Raw genomic sequence first — 20,410 nt, 5'->3', positions numbered from 1 at the left:
GGCCGTTTGTGTAATAACTACCATTTATTCAACCGTTGAGAGGCTGAAAAGCCTTCCGTTTGCGCTAGCATTTAAAAAAAATAAAAAAAAATAAAAAAGCATACAAAAACGTATAAATAAGTCTTTGGGACACTTAAGACATTTCAAATAAAACATTTATTCGTGTTTGGGAGTAAAGGAGTTCATTTTAAGTCACAGGTATAATACTGCACTACGGTAAAAGTGCAGATGCAGATGTGTTGAAAGCAGTTTGTTTTTTTTACCCGTTATTACATTTGCTGCTGACTCATTCTAACATTAAGCTTTGACAGAGTCCCATAGCTCTGCCACTACACAGACACTTTTGTGTTTGGTGTTGAGACAAAAAAGAAAAAGGGAAAAAAAAAATAAATAAAAAAAAAGCAGCTGCCTTTTATAATGATCAAATACTTGCAGGGGCTGGAATATCTGGCCATGGAATATCGTGAGTTTCCTGAACGGTCAGTCCATTTTCGGGCCGTCATGCCACCTCCCACCCCCGCCGAATAATGAATCGTTATCTCAAAATGTCGGCACAGCCAATCCCCCACAACCCCTTTTACTTTAACTTCCTACATTTGAATACAGATAAGGGTACTTTCAATTCCATACTTTGTCAAAATAGGCTTGTTCCTTTTTTCAACCTCCGCGGATGACGAGATGAAGCAAAACAGACAGATAAAATTAAGTGCAGTTGAGATTTTGCTTCATGGATTGAGATTTGGGAGTCTTATAGGGGGGGGGGGGGGGGGAAGTAAAATGGAAATAAAACAGCAGGAACAGGGAGAAATGTGAAGCAGGGAGCATTACCGATGATGATGCAACATTCAGAGAAGCAAGATATTCTGTATGGCCGCTAAGAGATATTTTTTTTTTTTTTGATGTTGTCAACTGCAATTCAAAGATTCTCCGTCTAATCAGAGAAAACAACCAAAAGTGTATTTGTTGAGCTAGCTGATTTGGTTAGCTAACTGATTTCAATCATCTAAACTGACAGGTAAGCACAAGTCTTCTTCATTGATGGACCTCCAAACAAGCATCGAGTGTTCCGATTAAATTACTTGTATTTATTTCATACAGAATCAAAGTAACGGAAATTTCAAACAGTTCTGCGCCTCTTGAGCTCGATACGTGGGGGGGATATCAGACGATATCATCAGTGGAATACTATTGAATCAGTGACATATTGTCTGGAAGTGAGGCCTGCTTACAGTTGTTGGAAGGATAGAAGAAAGAAGATTGTGTATCTTTGTATGTCTGATCCCAGTGAAGAAAGTCAAGAGGGAAAAAATTACAAAGGCATCGGGGAAGACTTGTTTTTGACAGCACCAGTGTTATTTATTCATTGCCGTTTTTTTATGAATCCTATTGTAGTTTTTTTCCCCCCCCCCCCCGAACCTGAATAGCATCTGTTTTTCTTTTATATTTGTGAGCATGTGTGTATTGTTGTCAGGACCTCTTGAGACCAAAACATTTCTATCATAAAGAAGCCCAGTACAACACAAAGATCAAGAAGCTGTGTACAGTACAGGCAAAGTAACATTTGAACATTGTTGATGCAAACAAAGAGGGGTGATAAACAGTGCTGAATCTCACACAACTCATCGGGAGAATAAAAATTAAGTCAGCCACATCTAATGTAATGGAAAATGTTAAAACATAACTTTTGCAGCTTGCCAGTTACTAGCTAGCAGCTAGCATAAGAAACCAGTTCAAGATGACACCCAAATGCAAAGCACCAGTCACAAAAAGTGCTACTCCATTTCCAAAAGCTTGGTCAAAACTAGCATCGGCTCCGTATACTGTCACGTCCACTAGTGTGTGATTCTCCCCCCCCCCAAAAAAAGGAACTAGTTTCCAAAATAAAAGCAACAGCACTAAATACTGCTTAACAGAATCAGCAGTTGTACACAGTGCTCAAACTGCAAGTTATTCTGCGAAAAAAATTGAAAGATTCAATACACTGAAACTAACCACCAGATTATCGGCCAGGCCGATTATCGGTGTCAATATTTGGCATTTTGACAAATAGACATTTTCTAATCTGAAGGTCGATAAAGCTGGCATCTCACTGAGCAGGGAATGCTTGCAAATGTAGCGAAATTAAGGGTTTTCATTAGGATTTGTGAAATGCTTACAGTTTTTTCTTTTTACAAAACTATTTTGAACATATTCTGACAATTTTTGCGAAGATCTTTTGGAACCAAATTAGCTGCATTCGTATGAATTTCCTCGCTCAGTGAGATACAGGAATTTTTTCATTTATGGATTTATTTAAATAATAAAACAAAATGATGGTGACACTGGGAACTTCGTACACTTTTTATTTAAAAAAAAATAAAATAAAGTTAAGAAATTATTACAATTTTGGAAAACTATCTCCAGTATAAATTTCCTTGCTTTGTTTTTAATTTAGCTCAACACATGCTGATGCCTCTGGAAGCTACCTGCAATTTTTTGTTAGAATTTTTAAACAAAGCTTTCAATTATTTGTATGTCGAAAATTTAAAAAAAAAAAAAAAAAAAAAAAAAACATTTTTAAAATGTTGACGATATTTTGTCTTTTACTGAAAATGAATATCTGCTTGAAATATCGGTCTCCTTGACTACTAATAATCGTATCGGCCTTGGGGGAAAAAAAAAAAAAAAAAAACATATCGTCCCGTCACTAAAAATCACAAAAGCAGAAACCATAAGAGGTAGGTTATACGACGTCAAATGGAAGAGATGCATTTAAGGTTTAGAAGTAACTTCCCATGATTCTTAAACAAGAAGTAGTTCTACATTCTAATGTCATCTTAGTCGCAAAAAGAATGCATATTGTTGTATGGGGTCTCTAAAACTGATTAAAATATTTTAAAAAACAAACAAACAAGCACTTAATGATTGTTTACCACAGATATTTTGTTTCAACTCCAAACTTTAGGGGCTTTTAAAGCACAGGAGTTGAAGTTCCACTGTATCTCATGGTATGCCAAGCCCAGTGAGAAAAAATCAGCTTGTGTGTGTGTGTTTGTGTGACAACCTTTTGTCTGACTACACAGATGTCAGCCACCCGCAGGCACTATAGCTCGTTGTCTTTCTGCACAACTCTGCGCAGACCTTTGATAGCGAGCGAAGAAAGCCTCCTCGCAAGATGTGTATTAAATCGAAAACCTTTCCTGAAACCTTGCCTTACCCCCGGAGAGAATGCACTGAGGAAGATTCACATAAAGAGACATATGCACACCCCAGAACCCCTCGGTTGAAACTATGGCGGTAACTTAAAGCAATTAGTGGCGTGAGGTGTCTGCCAAACACCAGCTCTTAGGCATAATTACTGCAAGCACTCAAGGTATGGTAATGACAACTGGCTGAGGGAGAAAAAGATTCATCTTCCCACACATGCACAGTAAAACATACAGTATACGCACAGCCAATTAACAGTCTAGTTGAAATGATGCCTGGATTTTCAAATCACTGAAAACGTAAAAGAATAATGCGCTGCGATTGGCAGTCAATGTGGCAGTTGAGTGTCAAAGCAGTTGCTATGGTGACTCAGCTCCGTAAACTCAGCAGTTACATATACCGGCACTGGATTTTTCAAGTTATAGCTCATAACTCACACTACCCGATTAAATAGCATGCAACAGAACGTCAATGTTAACGATTTAAGTGCTCACATTCACCGACCGAGAGCCACAGCTTGACTGCTCGCATTGGACAATCCAATCAGGTGGTGCTCTACTAAAATTTTGCATGTTTTAAAACTACCACCTGTCAGACAAATCAAGGACAAGAAGACATTAAGCCACCCGCAGATTGATAATGGTAATCCTTTAAAACAATGCTAACATCAATCATTTGTGCATTGTCATGTGACTTTATACGGCATGTTATAAAAACCGTACCTCTTTCTGCGCTTATTGATGGTCTAATACAATCTCCCGTGCAGTACAACATACGCGTATATGTTAGCTGATCTAATATACCTGAAACGCATTTAAACAACTGTATGTTGGTACAAAAACACAAGTGACAACAACTGTGGCTCCCTTGATAGACTCTTTCCTAAATGCCAGAGAATCTAAGCATTACTTGGCTACCAACTTGTTCTTTTTATTTAATGTACCACAGATTTCACTGTAGTGTTGTCATGGCCTGGGCCGCATGCACCAGAGTTCATGTTATGTTTAGGTACTGATGTAACAAGTGTCTCTTTACAAAAGGCGATGTTTGTGATGTCAACATTTAATCCTTGAGGTGATGTCTGGACCTATGTGACGTCGTTCTTTGGTCCTTTACGATTCACACTCTGTGGGTGCAGTCTGAGAATTGTGTGTTTTGCCGGATTATTATGCACATGTCCTGTGTACTGCGTCTCTGCCTCTCGATGTAAATAAATAGATAAAATCTTATTTGTCTCAAATCAAAACGTACTTAACTACAGGCAGGCTTTCCACAAAGAGTCTGTGTATCTTCGTAATGGTTCGCAAAAAAATGGGTCGTTCGTAACTCGAGGTTTCACTGTATTTGGTCATTGTCTGCTGCTGAAACTGCAGTCACTTTAGGGGGGAAAAATAAAACCTCATGTTGAAGGGAAGTGAAATCCATGTATAAATCCAGTAAAAGTCACATAGCAACACTATCTTTGTGCATAAAGATGACTTGACTCAAAAATTGGGCAAAATACAAGCTTTGTTGCTACACTATACCCCAACATAAGCAATGACTCATTATTGTTTTTGAAAGGATATCTCAAAACACAACAGTTGGGTCAAAAATTAACCAGATTGGGCCAAAAAGGGACTGACCATTTTTTGGGTGACTCATTTAACCCCAAAATTTGGGTCAAATGAAAAACCCCCAAAACACCCCCCAAAACTGGGTTGTTTGGTACAACCAACACAGATGATTTGACTTGACCCCTCCACCCATTTTTGTCCAACCCTCCCCAAAAATGGGTTGTTTTGTGATTTAATCATTTGGCCCCAGTTTTTGGGTTAAGTGAATGACCTAAAAAGTTGCGTTATTAAATTATTTGGGTAAAATAACCCAAAAAAAGTTGGATTCTTTTTATGTTCAATAAATCCAAAAAGATGGGTTATTTACATTTTTTGGATAAATAATTAACTCAAAAAGTTGTTACTTTTGTGTTGAAAAGAGAGTTGGGTTATTTATCTATTTTGGGGAGTGGGGGGGGGGGGGGGCGGTGGGGGTTTTAAATAAATAACCCCAAAAGTTGTATTTTTCCCCAGTAAAAAAATAAAATAAAAAATGTTGGGTTATTTAAATTTTTGGGTTAATATGAATTATACAAAAAGTTGGGTTATTTTTGTGTTTAAAAAAAACCCAAAAGATGGGTTATTTACATTTCTTGGGATAAATAAATAATTCAAAAAGTTGGGTTACTTTGGTGTTGAATAAATAACCCAGAAAGTTGGGTTATTTATTTATAAATAACTCCAAAAGTTGTATTTTTCCCAGTAAAAAAAAAAAAGTTGGGTTATTTAAATTTTTAGGTTAATATGAATTATACAAAAATTGGGTCATTTTAGTGTTCAATAATCCCAAAAAGATGGGTTATTTAATTTTTTCAGGAGAAATAACTCAAAAAGTTGGGTTACCATCCCTCCATTTTCTTAACCGCTTACTCCTCACAAGGGTCACGGGGGTGCTGGAGCCTATCCCAGTTGGCTTCGGGCAGTAGGCAGGGTACACCCTGAACTGGTTGCCAGCCAATCACAGAAGTTGTTACTTTTGTGTTAAATAAATAACCCAGAAAGTTGGGTCATTTATTTATTTATTTTTTTTGGGGGGGGGTTTCAATAAATAAAAAAAGTTGTATTTTTCCCCAGTTTAAAAAAAAAAAAAAAAAAAAAAGTTGGGTTATTTAAATTTTTGGGTTAATATGAATTATCCAAAAAGTTGGGTCAGTCCCTTTTTGACCCAATTGTTTTTAGAGTGTACTGTAGCTCTCATGGTCTCTTCTCTGAGATCCTAATTTGAGAGTGCAAGAACAGAGTGAGCCTGCAACAAATATTCAAGAAATCGCTACGTTCACTGGCAGGGAAAAAACAAACCCTCTGGGGTCTCAAACATGCAGACTTCTTCTGGAGCATCTTTTTTTTTTTTTTTTAAATTGCTCTGTCATGGATTTTACAGATCAGAGTGGGTGCAGCACCCAATTTACGGCCGATACAGCTTTGTGTAGCCAACGACGCTCTCGGGTCACTAGCCTGAGAACCCACACGTCAAAGCCTCCTTTTCTCTCCAGTTTTCATAGAGCCGTCATATACTCCATTTAACATGGTCTTTAAACCAACCCGTTAACACAGTCAATTAGTGCACAGGAGCAAAGGCACTGGCGGAGTATAATGGCTAAATGTCAGCCATGTTCTTTTATGCGGTGTGAGCGTGTCACACGAGCAACAGCGCTCCTTAAAATAGGAGCAATTGCTTCCAACCCCGCATTGACTCCGTGGATTCTTTGTCTTTCTGTGCAGAGAGGAGCACGGTGACACACACACTGCCGTTTGACAACCAGACACCCACAAATCTCTCATTTGCACACAGGCACCACACAAAAGGAAACTGCTTGGCTAATTTAGTGAGTGTATCCATTCATACACAGACAAAACAATGTGGGTTCTTTGAGAGAAAATAGGAATCATACAGTTTGAAGCGCTCCTGCAAGTTTAATGGAAGCGCATTTCATCTCCATGATTTGTGAAGTTTTGCAATGTGCAAAGTCTCGTGTCTTTATCAGATGATTGTCCGCCTTTCAGACAGCAAGTGTTCTGAAGAAGAGATGTTCAGCCAATCAGCTTTAGGCTTCACTCCCTTGTTGCTGGTGTTTACAGACAGAACATAGCGGCTCCACCAGTACTCTGTACCACGGAGAGCTCATCGGCGCCTTCAGGAGCCATTACATAGAATGTTTGCAAACGCGACACCATTTTCGAACACCGAAATCAGTCCATTGAAAAGCTGTCGGGAGGATTAATCAGGCTGCTAGATGGCGGCCTCATGCTCCGAGACTTGTTCAAAAACACTCCCCACTGTTTTCAGTATTGGTGTCCCAGGGAGATTCAAAGCTTCTTTTCAAAAAAGGGTTGTACTCACAATATTTGGTTCATGTTTTCCCCACCACACAAGCGCAGCTTCTCATTTTCTAGTGTTTATGACATTTCCAGTGACTGGCATCTTGCCGATTATATGATAAAATAACTGTCAGTCAATGTAATTACAAATTTAAGCTTGATTGGATTTTGTGAGAAATAATTTGCCATATATACTGGAGGCAACCAGTCCAAGGTGTAGCTAGATCTCGTTAAGCATCAGCGGATCCCAAAAACACGGACAAGTAAGTAAATGTACAAAAGGATTTACTTACGACAAAAATCAAGCACACAGGCAAAGATTCAACAAATACGCGGAACCGAAAACACTTGAACCAATCCCAAAGGGCAACAAAGCAAAGAACAGAAATCTTCAAGAACTTACAAGAAACAAGATAGGAAGGTAAGATCGAGGTCGAGGAGATCTTGGACTGAGGCATGACCAAGCGAATAGCCCGACAAAAGACAGGAGCAGAAGCAGCCTCGTAAATATACAAGACATAATTTCTGATGAGCAGCAGCTGTGAGAGTCTCATGGGCGCCACCACAGGTCAGGCTCAAACTGGAATTATAACAACGAGTTAGAGCACAGCCTGCAGGCATGGAACATGACCTTGTTTACTAAAACAAGAAATGTCGCAAGGCTGGTGCAATAATACGAACCTCTAAAATGGGTCTACCAAAAGAGGGCGGGAATTGAAGTAGAGATGATATTGTCCTTATTAAAAGCCAGTATACCCTTAACATGATTTTATCACCAAGTATCTCAACACTTTACACTGTTACAAGAATGAAGACAGCATTTAATCAGAAAATTGGATTTCCACTATTCCTTCATCAGTAAGAACGGAGGGTGAAAAACAAATTTACCAGGAAACTGATATTCCATTCATGGTCAGTGGCTGAAGGAGTGGGATCACTGCGGATGTAATTGGTTTCTTTCATAAAATAGCAAAGCGAGACTTCATTGCACTGCTAATACGGAACTGCTATTCAAGTGCCTCCAACGAGAATGTCAATTCCAGGGTTTTAACAAAAGCCAGCAAAATCCAGATTGACAAAAAATGGGTTTCTGTGGCAAATATCTACACAATAGATAGATCTTACCATGTCCTTACAGTGCACCCACGATTCAACGACACCTCTTAGGATTCAAGGAAGTCATGTCCAAAAAACGGCCCCAGATTCACTTACCCACAACAGCTGTTTGGGTTCAATTGGACATATTTGAGAGTAATTCCAGCCAACCTGCTTGGATGGTCACCAAGCAGGGAAAGTATGGGACGGCAACTCCACTTTGGGTCTGTCCATGTTCCATACGGACGCTGCCAAGCGTTGTCGTGGTGCCATGCTGGACCCAAACTTGCTCATGTCGTAGAGGCAGGCAAGCGGTGATAATCCTTCTTTCACAGCTTTCTTGGTTGGATGGTGCTTTTTGGTAGGGGGGGGGGGGGGGGGGGGGGAATAAAAAAATAAAAGTCTATTAAACTTTAGTACATTTCCTTCCAGCCTCTAGGCACGTCTCCTGCATGAGGCTTGGTGCAGGTACTTTTTAGAAGGCTTTGATTGTCAGATGTGCTGATAACCCTTCTGCCTCTGTGCGAATCCACATGGAGTAGGAAAAGTTGAGTAGCCAGAAGGGGAGATGGTGACACACAGTGAACAAATTAGAGGTAAGGGGGAAAAAAAAAAAAAAAAAAAAAAAAAAGCTTACATGGAAGTGGAATCCAGGTTTGTATCCATTAGAGAGAGGTCCAGTGGGCAAAGCAGTGGCTCACCTCAATCGAAGCCTGCCTCAGCATTTCTATCATTAAACTAATGACCAGAGATTAGAGATGAGATCTCAATTAATCTGCTAGCGTTTGACTTGGTATGGTTTCTCTGCATTGGCTGTCAGATACCAGTGTGAGTTTTCTGACCATATTCCAGCTTCCTCCCACATCCTCATAACATCTATAAGATGAGAGTTTGAATGTTTGTTTGTTTACATATGTGCTGTGATTGCAACCAGTCCAAGGTGTGTCCTGGCATAGAATCTAGCTCGCCTGCAACCCAAATTAGTAGAAGAGCAACTTTTGGTGCTTACATAAATGGTCAACATCGAAAATCACAGCCCAACAAATGTATAATACAAAATTGAGCTGTCAAAATTAATTTAAAAAAGTAATCGATTATCAAATTGAGAAATCATTTAGAGCCATTGTTTAAATTAAAATTACCAAAATCAAATTTCAGTCTCTCAACCTTAATTATTCTCCGATTTCTGTAGTCTTTCATCAGAGTAGAGTGAGTATCTTTTGTATATAATCAAAATAAGACATTTGCAAACATTTATTTTAATTTTGGAAAACGACCTAACCAGTGACTAAATTAGCTTTAAAAAAAATAAAAAGTCAGTGAGTACAACATTAATTGGTTATTAAACAGCAATTGGGGGGGAAATGGTTTAGTAATACACTTTAATGCAAAATAAAATTTTATCCCAATATTCATTTTATTGATGTTATAATTGACAGAAAAATCGAATTAAAAAAAATAATCTATAGCGACAGCCCTAATTTAAAAAAAATTCTGAAGCTTCCAAGTTTAAAACGCTGCGATTTGCAATTTTAAACCCGGTCGACAAAACGTCCATAAATTCCAAAAACAATTTGAAATGTGGACTCGTCAGACCGCGGCATACTTTTCCGCTTTGCGTTAGTTAATCGCAGATGAGCTCTGAATGTTGCAAAAAGTTTTGTTTGTTTTTTGTTTCCCCTTTCACAGCTTTTCGGCAATCAGTGCCAGGTATCAAATTCAAAATTAGAGAATATGTGCAACATTCAGCAGAATGAATAGTTAATATATTGACTTTGTAATACATGCAATTGACTATAGGTTGAAAAGGATTTAATTTGTAGAAACATGGTTTTGTAAGAAAACAGTTGTTCATGACTCAATGATAAATGTAATACCTAGCAGCTTGATATCTATTTTTCTACAATTAAAATGAATAACTGACCCGCTGCCTTCCTCACATTCAAATCACTGAATTGTGGGCAAACGTGGACAGGATTATACTAACAACAAGCGGGGGAGTGATGAGCCTGTCAAAACAAAGAAGAAGAATTGTCAAGGTGTGTCACACGCCCACCGATATTCACGCAACAGCACACGAGAGCGTGTAGGAGTGTTTGCGGCTAAATGTACATGGCAAATAAATCCCAACCTCTGTCCAAACTTGAAGAGATTTGTCTATTATTAATTTGCATACGTGTTTGCGAGACCATCTGTGGGCGTGCACGAGGAGGCACGCGTGTATGCCTGCAAGCGTATGTGTTTGTGCGACAGTAACAAATGTGACAAGAGGGAGGTGGCAGGAGAGAATGATGGATCGTCTGTGTGCTGCAAGCCGAGTCTCCCGGGAGGGATGTGGCTACATCCTACCAGGGAGGGACAACTTAGAGTAATTGGGTCACCACCAAGCCATGCTTTTAAGACTGTGGTGCAAAAAAAAAAAAAAAAAAAGGTAAGGGAAAGGCAGAAGAGAGAGTGGTAAATAAGGATTTGCTCTGTGTGTGAGAGGCAGCAAAATAGAACCTAAAAAATGGAGCGGAAAGCAAAAAAAGCAGAGTTGGCAGGAAATGAGCTGCTCTTTTGTTTTGTGTTTCTTTCTAACCTCCCAGAAAAGTGATTTGTCCTGCACAAGCCAAAGTGAAAGGTGCCAACCTGTAGGGTTATTTCCAAGCAAGAAAACATGACCCTTTTCTATTTTCTTCCACATCTGGTCAAAATCCTCTTATGAAAACGCAAAAAAGGGCTGCTACAGACTTGTAAAGAGAACTTCAGTCCACTTACAGACTACGACTGGGAGACACGGGGGAATGGCAAGAGAGATGGAGGAAGATGGAGACATACAGTATGTGGGCGTTTTCTACCGCTCAGTCACGACTGAGGTTAGATCGACACTTCAAAGTATTAATATCATCCATCACCAGACTGGCCAAAGATCTGACGGTTATTCCTCTACTCTTCCGTCAGCACTAAGACGGATCAAAGGCACAAATCAAACGTCATGTTTCTCACATATTTGATGCCCTCTGTCTAAAGAGAAAACATTCAGGCTACCTTTAGTTCTGACACAGCCCACTCGGTGAATTTGGACGGCAGTTTAAGCGCAGTCAGGGATGCGTTCACTGAGCTAAATTTTGGGTTGTTTCATGTCAAATCACACAGTGAGTTTCACCAAGTAGATTTTGATCAAACTTGGTGTACTGGTTGATCGTAATGTCACAACACTAAATCTCAGATTGTAGGTTAATCGGAGCAGGGATTTGGGAGCTACGGCCTGCAGAATTTTGACATTTTCAGCAAAAAGGGGAGTGTTCTTTGAATCCTTATACTCGGCAACAGCTGGGTCAATCTTCACAAAATATGTATTGTTGGAAAGAGAATTCAACAATGATTCAATCTTTTAGAAGATTGGTACCCATTTTCGTATCCGTTTCACCTTTTGTTTAAATTGACCTTGAAGTTGCAATCTAATTTTTCTAAAGCATACAATGTGAGAGATTACACAAAAGGTTACTAAAATATGCACCAATCTTCAATACCCGTTTTGTGAAGATTGACCCAGGAGTTCCTGAGATAAGGGTTAAAAAAAATTTAAAAAATTAAAATAAAAAAGAGCCACGCCCAATTTTTGTGGGTCGTAGCTCCCAATTCCCTGCTCCAATTGACCTCAAAATTGAGACTTAGTGTTGTGCCATCACTTTCAACAAGTACACCAAGTTTCATTAAAATCAAAGTCTGCTTAGTACAAATTTTCAATTTTAGGGGGGCTGCAATTGGCTGGCAACCAGTTCACGGTGTACCCTGCCTAGTGCCCATAGCCAGCTGGGATAGGCTCCAGCACCCCCTGCGACACTTATGAGGAGCAAGCAGTTCAGAAAATGGATGGATGAATTTTAGGGAGGTTGATTTGGCATGGAACAAACCTTCAGTAAATCAAAGAGCGTCAGAGCATTGTAAAGTTTTGTTGGTCCTTTGAGGAAGAACCAGCTCATCTTTTTTGTTAGACAAAGAGCATAGATTTGCCAGGTGAATCGATAGAAGCGGCGTGCTAAATCCCCACTGGCAAAGTTTCACCGATACGCCGGCGCGCTTCTCTATATGTCGTCCGCATCCCTGCCAGGCCCAAATAGAGCAGATACTCCTGTAGATATCTCCCAAAAATGTGTGGATTTGTGAAAGTTGGCGAAAAAAGTTCTGATGTTTAGAAAGTTTTATGATGGAAGCAAGTGGTGTAGTATCACCAAGAATGATGAAAAGTAACAAAAACAAAGAGTACTAAAGAACAACATTGCCATAAAGCCCAACAAAAATGTTGAGATAGGAAGTGAAAATGTGATTTGTGCACAAAAATTTTTTGAATTCTCAGTCGCAGCGGTGGAATGATGGCAAATAGTGTTTCAGACACTGGTCTCAGCCCGTATAGACGGAAGCCAAATGTAAAACTGCTCTTTGGTCAGATAAGTCCAAATTTAGAATTCTCTTAGTCACTGTAGCCTCCAGAGTAAAGGATAGAAAAGGGACTATCCGCCTTGTTATCAGTGAGCAGCTCAAAAGCTTTCATCTTCAGTGGTATGGCAGTGAATCAATGGCAACGGAATGGACAGCTTGAACATCAACAAAGTTATATCAATGTTGAAAGTTTTAGGGTTGGGTATAAAAGCACCATATGCATGTTGCATAAAAATAGATTCAATATTGTGGTAAATATGACCATGTTTCCCTTTTACTGGCACCTTAACTTTCTTAGGTATGTTCTGTTTTGAATCATATTTCAAAGCATTAAGCCGACCCAAATTACAGGACTTGCTCCGTTACCAGTTTGAGCATTAATGTTCCATCTCTCCGCACTGCTTATCTTAATCTTATCATGCTCCTTTTCACCTCTCATCACACGCTCATCTAGTGTCTGTTCACCCGGCAAGTATTAAATATTAACCCTGCTTTTTACAGGTCGTGTCACTGTAATTAAACTAACCCAATTTGTCATGTACAAGTGCTTTCTGAAACGTGGAAAGATGTCTACTATCAAGGTTCGCCTGTGTTCCAATAAATCAGATCCTCTGATAATCTCAACGCAGCCAACTGGACTTGTGTTAACACTGACACCAAGAACTAGTCCCACGTCAGAGGCACTTTTCCAAGTTCGATCAATACCAGACAAGTGATGCGTGATCCGCTCAGGCAGGAAGGCTAATTAAATCATGTCTTCTGGACAGCACAACTTGCTTCAAAAGCTGTTAGAGGAGTCACAAATGAGGGAAGGAATGGGCGACTAAATTTGTATCCCACATGGTGAAAATGCATCTGTAAAATAGAAGCAGTCTCTGTTGATTTGGGTTTTTCATATTTTTTATTTTTTTTTTAAATCTGCTTTATCAAGATTATTATGGTTGGAGAGCATTAAAAAAATGCACCATTACAAATACAGAATATAAATTCCCCGTAGACTCAGTTAATTAAGAACAGAATTGCAATAATGATCCCAATCTTGTTTAGGGATCACACCAAGCCCAATGCCAAAACACAGGTGTCAAGTAACACACTCCAACTCTTGTAAGGGAAAAGATAAATTACAAATGTATTTTAACAGGTGGAATTCTACAGATCATTGTGACAGTCTGCAATGTGCCAACGGTTGTACCATGAGCTCAAATATACATCTTTTCATCCGACTCCCAAATGTCTTCAGTTCACAACAAAATCAATGGAATTGACCTTCCCATCATTTTCTGATCTTGAGTCTCAAGGGTCACGTATTGTTTACCCGGCACAACTTGAGATTTCGCATAGCTCGAGCTGCTCAACTGCCCTGCAGCAGTCTGTGTAGAGATCATTACATAACATAAAATAACATTCAGACTTCTGATAGAATGTCAATCAATACAGGAAAAAAAAAAAAATCCATCCTTTGAAGATACAAGCCTGATAGGAAAAATTAATTGGTATTAGTGATGATGAAACTGCCATTTTATCAAGAGTTCATCTCTACAGATAAAAGTCTTTTCAGAAAGGCACATTAATTCAGGCTTTGACTACTTGAAATTCTTTTGGACTAACAGCCACACAAAAAGCTATACGTAGAGAATTAATCCCGTCACGCTCTCTAAACTAAATTTTGGTTGAATTCCACCCACCCATCCATTTTCTTGACTGCTTACTCCTTACAAGGGTCATGGGGGGGTGCTGGAGCCTATCTCAGCTGGCTTCGGGCAGTAGGCGGGGTACACCCTGAACTGGTCAACCAATCGCAGTTGGTTGAATTCTAAATGAAAGCACTTTTGGAGCTGGTTCATCAAAGTGATCCACAATATTCTGATTTATGAAGAACAATATGTTTTCATGAATGTTTTCCAGTCGGCATAGTTTGCACTGAACTAATACAAATTGTCACTAACAATGAAATTCTTTCAATGTGAACCATATTAATGTCAGAATTGCAAGTGGCAACAAGGGTGTCTAGTTGTCTGGAAATAAGCAATTTGTCACTTGTGCCAAATGTGGCATGGAAAATAAACATGAGGCTAACCGTGCTAATTGGTAGATTGGACTTTTGTGATCATTTGCAGTCACAATTATGTTCCAATTTATTGTACATGTGTATATTTGGTATTTGTACATGCTGTTTTCTTAACAGGAGTGGCCACAGAATTGAACCCTGTGGAACACCAAATTCTCCGTTATACATGTGAATTCATATTGCACATAGTCGTCCAGCCACTTTTGAGTCAGGTGTATGCCTTGACCTCCGAACCCAAGTTAAGAACCATTGCCTTAAGGCAAAGACATTCATTGGAAGAATATCACAAGATAAACCAACATACATTTACTCCCCATACGTCTTGTCGTCACTCTTCCACCAACATCCGTCAACTATCTGCTACATCCCCAGCTGCTTAGCAACCATTATCAAAACATGCTGAACCAAGGCTGGGTTAATGAGGCCCAAACAGACGACGGGTCACTACGGCGATGGAGCCGCAGGAAGTGAAAGACCTCCAAGTTCCTGACAGTAAGTCCCCTGTGATTGATGTGTGACCGGTGAGCATAATCTCTGCAAGCCTTGGCTCACCTCAATAACAACCTTGCACAGCAATACCCTCTCTTATACCCTCTACTCCACTAATCCCTCGCTCTTGTCTTCTCCCATACTTGCACTTTGCTTTAATCTCACGCCCTCCCACATGTTCCACTGCTCTCCCGCAGATCCATCCAATTCATCGGTGCAATTCCGTTTCATCATTATGCAAGACAACAAATGCTTATCAAGCCAAAACATGTATGGAGGAAATAAAATGGGGGGGGGGGGGGCAACACAAGGAGGGCATAAATATAAAAAAAGGATTTAAGTTGTGAGAGTTGTTATTTTCGCACTCGGTATGCAAATGATTTTTTTTTCAAAAGAGCTAATTCTGCTGAAAAAATATATTTCAATATGCTGATCCGCGTGTAGTTTTATCTTGGAACGTGTCGCCTGACTCCCCACAGAGTGCCAAGGCAGGCTTATACTGCACTTTACCACCTCCACTCGCATATCACCCCGTTTACACATTTACAATGCACACACACTTGAAAGTCTCTTGCTGTCTTCCAAATGCCAAAAGTCGACATTAATAAACATAATCACCCTTCACTTACGTACACGCTTAACTCCCATACTAATATACTTTGACCTTCAAGAGAGAAATAAGTTGGGGTCTTTTGCTGCTTCTCTCAGTGATGAATTGTATTTTACGCAAATACTTTTTTTGGGCTAAATACAAACCACAAAAAAAAAAAAAAAAAAAAAAAAAAAAAAAGGACATGTAACGTTAGTCTTCTGCCTCTAATTGGCTGGTCTTTGTGATTGGTCTGGCTAACTTTAGGCTGCCCGAGGAAAATATTCCTTCAAATAGTGTCCTTACAAAGTAAATTATCCATCCATTTTCTTGACCGCTTATTCCTCACAAGGGTCGCGGGGGCTGCTGGCGCCTATCTCAGCTGGCTCTGGGCAGTAGGCGGGGGACACCCTGGACTGGTTGCCAGCCAATCGCAGGGCACACAGAGACGAACAACCATCCACACTCACAACGCACACCTAGGGACAATTCGGAGCGCCCAATTAACCTGCCATGCATGTCTTTGGAATGTGGGAGGAGACCGGAGTACCCGGAGAAGACCCACGCGGGCACGGGGAGAACATGCAAACTCCACCCAGGAAGGTCCGAGCCTGGACTCGAACCGGAGACCTCAGAACTGGGAAGCGGACGTGCTAACCACTCGACTACCGTGCCATAGTAAATTATGTCAAATAAATTTTACTCAAAACAGACTATTTGGTCCCACTCTAAACCAGACTAAAATTTACACTTGGAAGAGAGTAAAATATTCAGAGTAAATTTTATTCAAAGTATCTAGAATTTGCCTAGCCCATGAAAAAGAAAAACTATTAAAAGGGATACTTGACTCAATTAGCCATTTTCAGCAGTAAAAAAAAAAAAAAAAAAAGTTCATATTTTGTCCAGAATTAATTTGATAACTTCATTTTTTTTTTTTTTTCCATGTACAATGAATATATTAAAAACTAATTTCAACAAGACAAAAAAACAATCACGGTTCAGCCGTTTTCCGAGTTTGATCAGTAAACTGAGCCATGATTGGTCGTTACCTACTTCCTCAGCACAGGTGATACCATCTTCAGTCAACAAGTGGGGAGAGAAAAAAAATAAAAAATTAAAGAAATTAATTGTACATGAAAAATAATGAAGTTATCAAATTAATGCTGGACAAAATGTCTTTATTGCTGAAAATGGCTAAATGAGTCAAGTATCTAAAGATTTTTCTCTCAGAAATTAAATCATTCGCTCCTAAAAACGTATAAATCCGTCCTAGTTTAAATATTACCATGGTCCCAAAGACTTATTTATACGTTTTTTTTTATGTTTTTGTTTGCTAGAGCATACACAAGGCTTTGATGCAGCCTCTGAACTGAAGAGTGTTTAAAGCAATGGTAGTTATTATAAAAATGACCAGCTAGTGGCAGCAGAGTATAAGAGATCAACCAGGGCCATGTTGCAAAAAGCTCTTCTCCCCACTGTTTTAAACAAATTTGTGAATAATGATGAAACTTAGCTATATTCTAATGCCAATTGCTGCAAAACAAACAGAAATATACAATTTTTCCTGATGAAAGAAGAGACTAAAGTTTGGTAGGTTCCATGTTTTTATAGCAATAGAATGTTCCTCAACCCTTGAGTGACTTTTTTTTAATTATTATTATTATTATTATTATTATTATTATGCTATCTCCCAAGTGTAAATACTACTCTGTTTAGAGTGGGACCAAATAGACTGTTTAGAGTAAAATTTACTGCGAAGCGGTGGTCGTGGGTCAAAGTTTTAGCTTAACGGAAGTGCTTTGTGCTCATGCACCGGATACTTGCTTATGGTGCGGGTTCGATCCCTGTTACACACTAACCTTCATGATCTACGGTAATTTACTTTTAGAGTAGCTAAAACAGGACGTTTTTCTGGATTACTTAAAAAGTGTAAATTTAGAGTATACCTCCATCTCCAGGCCAGGGACCATGACACCACTAATTAACACTGGCTCGTTAATGTTCTTTTCGTCCACCACCAATGCACTCACATTACTAAGTGTGGCCGCCTCTGTCGTTTCAAGCGCTACCTGGCCTGATGCCGCCGCAGATGGCATGCGAGAGAGTAGAGACGTTGTAGTTACAGCTTTGAAATGGAAAGAAGCTCTGTTGAGCGCAGATGAAAGCAAGGAGATACACGAGGCCGAGGAAGCCGACATCATTATGTATGAGTGTGTACTTATGCGCGGTATGCATCTGCAAAGAGAGGGGTGGAAAAAAAATGAATACTGTAGCCTATTTTATTTATACTGCATTGCTACATTTTTAGACCACGATCAACTGCCCAATCTCCCCTCGGGGATCATTAACAGGAAAAAAAAAAAATCATCTTATTGCCCCTTTCAATGTACTATAGTGTTTAATTACAGGGGCTCTGTTGAAAAGTGTTCTTAGGTGATGAATAGCACGTTGACTTTAAATGTGACAAAAGTATATTTGAGGCGTTTCAACTGGGAAGTGAGATTGTATTGTCTGAAGTATTAACTTCAGAAAATGCTTTAGCTTCTGATATGCCTATTCAAATGATTGTGAAGTTGTCAATGTGGTGGATACACCCGGTGAACTTCTGCCTCTGTGTTAAATCAGGCTGATTTCAACCAGACAGGAAATAGACTCATTGTTTGAATTTCAATGTTTGGTTAGACGAATTTTAACTTTACTTAAAGCTAAAAAAAAATAAAAAAATGAATAAATAAAATGAAATTCTCACCTCGTCCAAGCAGCTGTTTTTTGGGCTGGCAACAGAACTTCAAAGCAGAGCTGAGAGGAAACACAGAAGGGAAGCTGGGGGGAAATAAAAAGTTAACATGAGAGCTAGCCTAAAAGCGAGAAACTGCAAGCTGTGTGTGCAGAAAACATGAATAATGGATAGAAATGTAGATGAGGACAAATTGGCTCCCCATTAGAACTGCATTGAAAATGGAGAATGACACAAATTGTGAAGGAGATATTTACTGATGCTGATGCATGCACAGTACTGTACTTATGCATTTATTTGAGTTTGACGGCGTCAAAAGGCACTGCTGGAGCGGAATGCGGCAGACGGGCAAACAGAGCATGTCAAATCATTCTAATGTGTGACAAAATCGTGATGTCACCACCTAATCTGGCAGACGCACAGTGCAAGTGGCGAATTGGCAAAACAACGGTCATCGGCAGATGGTTTGAGGTCGCATCTGTGGAACTAGCATCCGGCCGTATGAAACGCAATGAAAAGAACTGCTAACCTCATTTACACCAGTCCTTTCCCGGACTCCCCGGGGTTCAACTTCCAGTTCTGAGCCCGAGTAAATTTAGGCCATGGAAGTCCAATGAGCCAGTGGTTTGGCTTTCTGAGGAGCGACTTGCAGTTGGTGCACATCAATAATTAATTTACTTTTGAGCAGTTTAGGCTCAAGAATATTAGCACGAAAAACACCGGGATCATCATTAGGAGGAACCATGTTGCTTATTTAATGTTGAAAAGCTTACATTTTGGAGTTGGATTAGACCAGGGGCGGCCAAGTCCGGTCCTCGAGAGCAGTTATCCAGCCCGTTTTCCATGTTTCTCTCCACTAACACACCTGATTCATGAACAGGATCGTTGTCAAAGCTTGCTGATTAGCTGACCATTAGATTCAGCTGCGCTCAAGGAGGGAGACACGGAAAACATAGGGGCTCTCGAGGACCTAACAAAACTAAAACTAACTATAATTACAGCAAAAATGTCCCTTGTTTTAGTCTTTGGTAACGAAAAGCACCTTCAGATAACATTGCTCCTATGGTGTTTTTTTAATATTGCGCACATGTTCGGGTTTGTGGGGGATTGAGGACCAAAGTGGAGGGAGGCAAGGCGAGGCGTAGTTGGTGTGCTCGGAAACATTCTTTGATTAACTAATAAACAAACAAAGTACAACAAAACACAAACCAAGGATGGGAACTAAACTTACTTGTTTGTAAAGTAAGCGGGCAGGTCTCAGAGGTGCAGGGAAACAAGCTGCGACGGCGACAGGACAACAACAAAGACTCGACAAGGCCTGAAAGAAAGCAGGGAACTAAATGCACATACTAACGAGAAAACAAGAGACACCTGGACAAGTGGCTTGAGGAGCTGATTGGATAACACAAGGGAACAGGAAAACGAGCACAGGAGGACATGATAAGACTTGACGAGACAGTGACAGAACAAGAAACATAAGGAAAACATGGCTAAGAAAAACCCAAACCAAAACCCAGATCCTAAAAGCACAAGTAATACTTATTTAGAAAAAAAAATTAATAATAATAATCGTGAAACTACCTAAAACTACAACTAAGCATTTATTAAATAACTAAAACTAAGAAAAACTAACAGAACCACCCTGAAAACTAATTTTAAAAAACAAAATTCAAAACAAAATCAAAACTAACTAAAATGAAAAATGCCAAAACTATAACAACCCCGCTCCTGAGTTTTAATTCTAACTCCAAAAAATCTTTACAATATTTTTGCGCCCACACTAGTCTAAACATGCGCTTCTGAACATTTTTATCCATCTTTGGGGGCGGCCATTTTGCCAAATGCTGTTGAGTAAAAACGACAGCTTCTCGGGGCTCAGGTATATCAACCAATCACGGCTCACTTGT

General features: G+C 39.6%; 1 protein-coding gene across 1 annotated transcript in view; it reads right to left on the bottom strand.

Annotated features, from left to right (window-relative positions):
• Positions 1 to 19,819, bottom strand: part of fut8b (fucosyltransferase 8b (alpha (1,6) fucosyltransferase)) — a 199,754-nt gene extending 179,935 nt beyond the window's left edge. Inside the window, exons 1-2 of the mRNA XM_077510798.1 lie at positions 19,735 to 19,819; positions 18,516 to 18,589 (exon numbers count right to left, since the gene is read on the bottom strand). The gene's annotated coding sequence lies outside the window, so the exon portion shown is untranslated. The remainder of the gene's footprint in view (positions 1 to 18,515; positions 18,590 to 19,734) is intronic.
• Between the last annotated feature and the right edge of the window lie 591 nt (positions 19,820 to 20,410).

Source organism: Festucalex cinctus, chromosome 21, assembly GCF_051991245.1.
Source record: "Festucalex cinctus isolate MCC-2025b chromosome 21, RoL_Fcin_1.0, whole genome shotgun sequence".
Classification (NCBI taxonomy): domain Eukaryota; kingdom Metazoa; phylum Chordata; class Actinopteri; order Syngnathiformes; family Syngnathidae; genus Festucalex; species Festucalex cinctus.
This window is presented reverse-complemented; position numbering and strand designations above follow the sequence as displayed.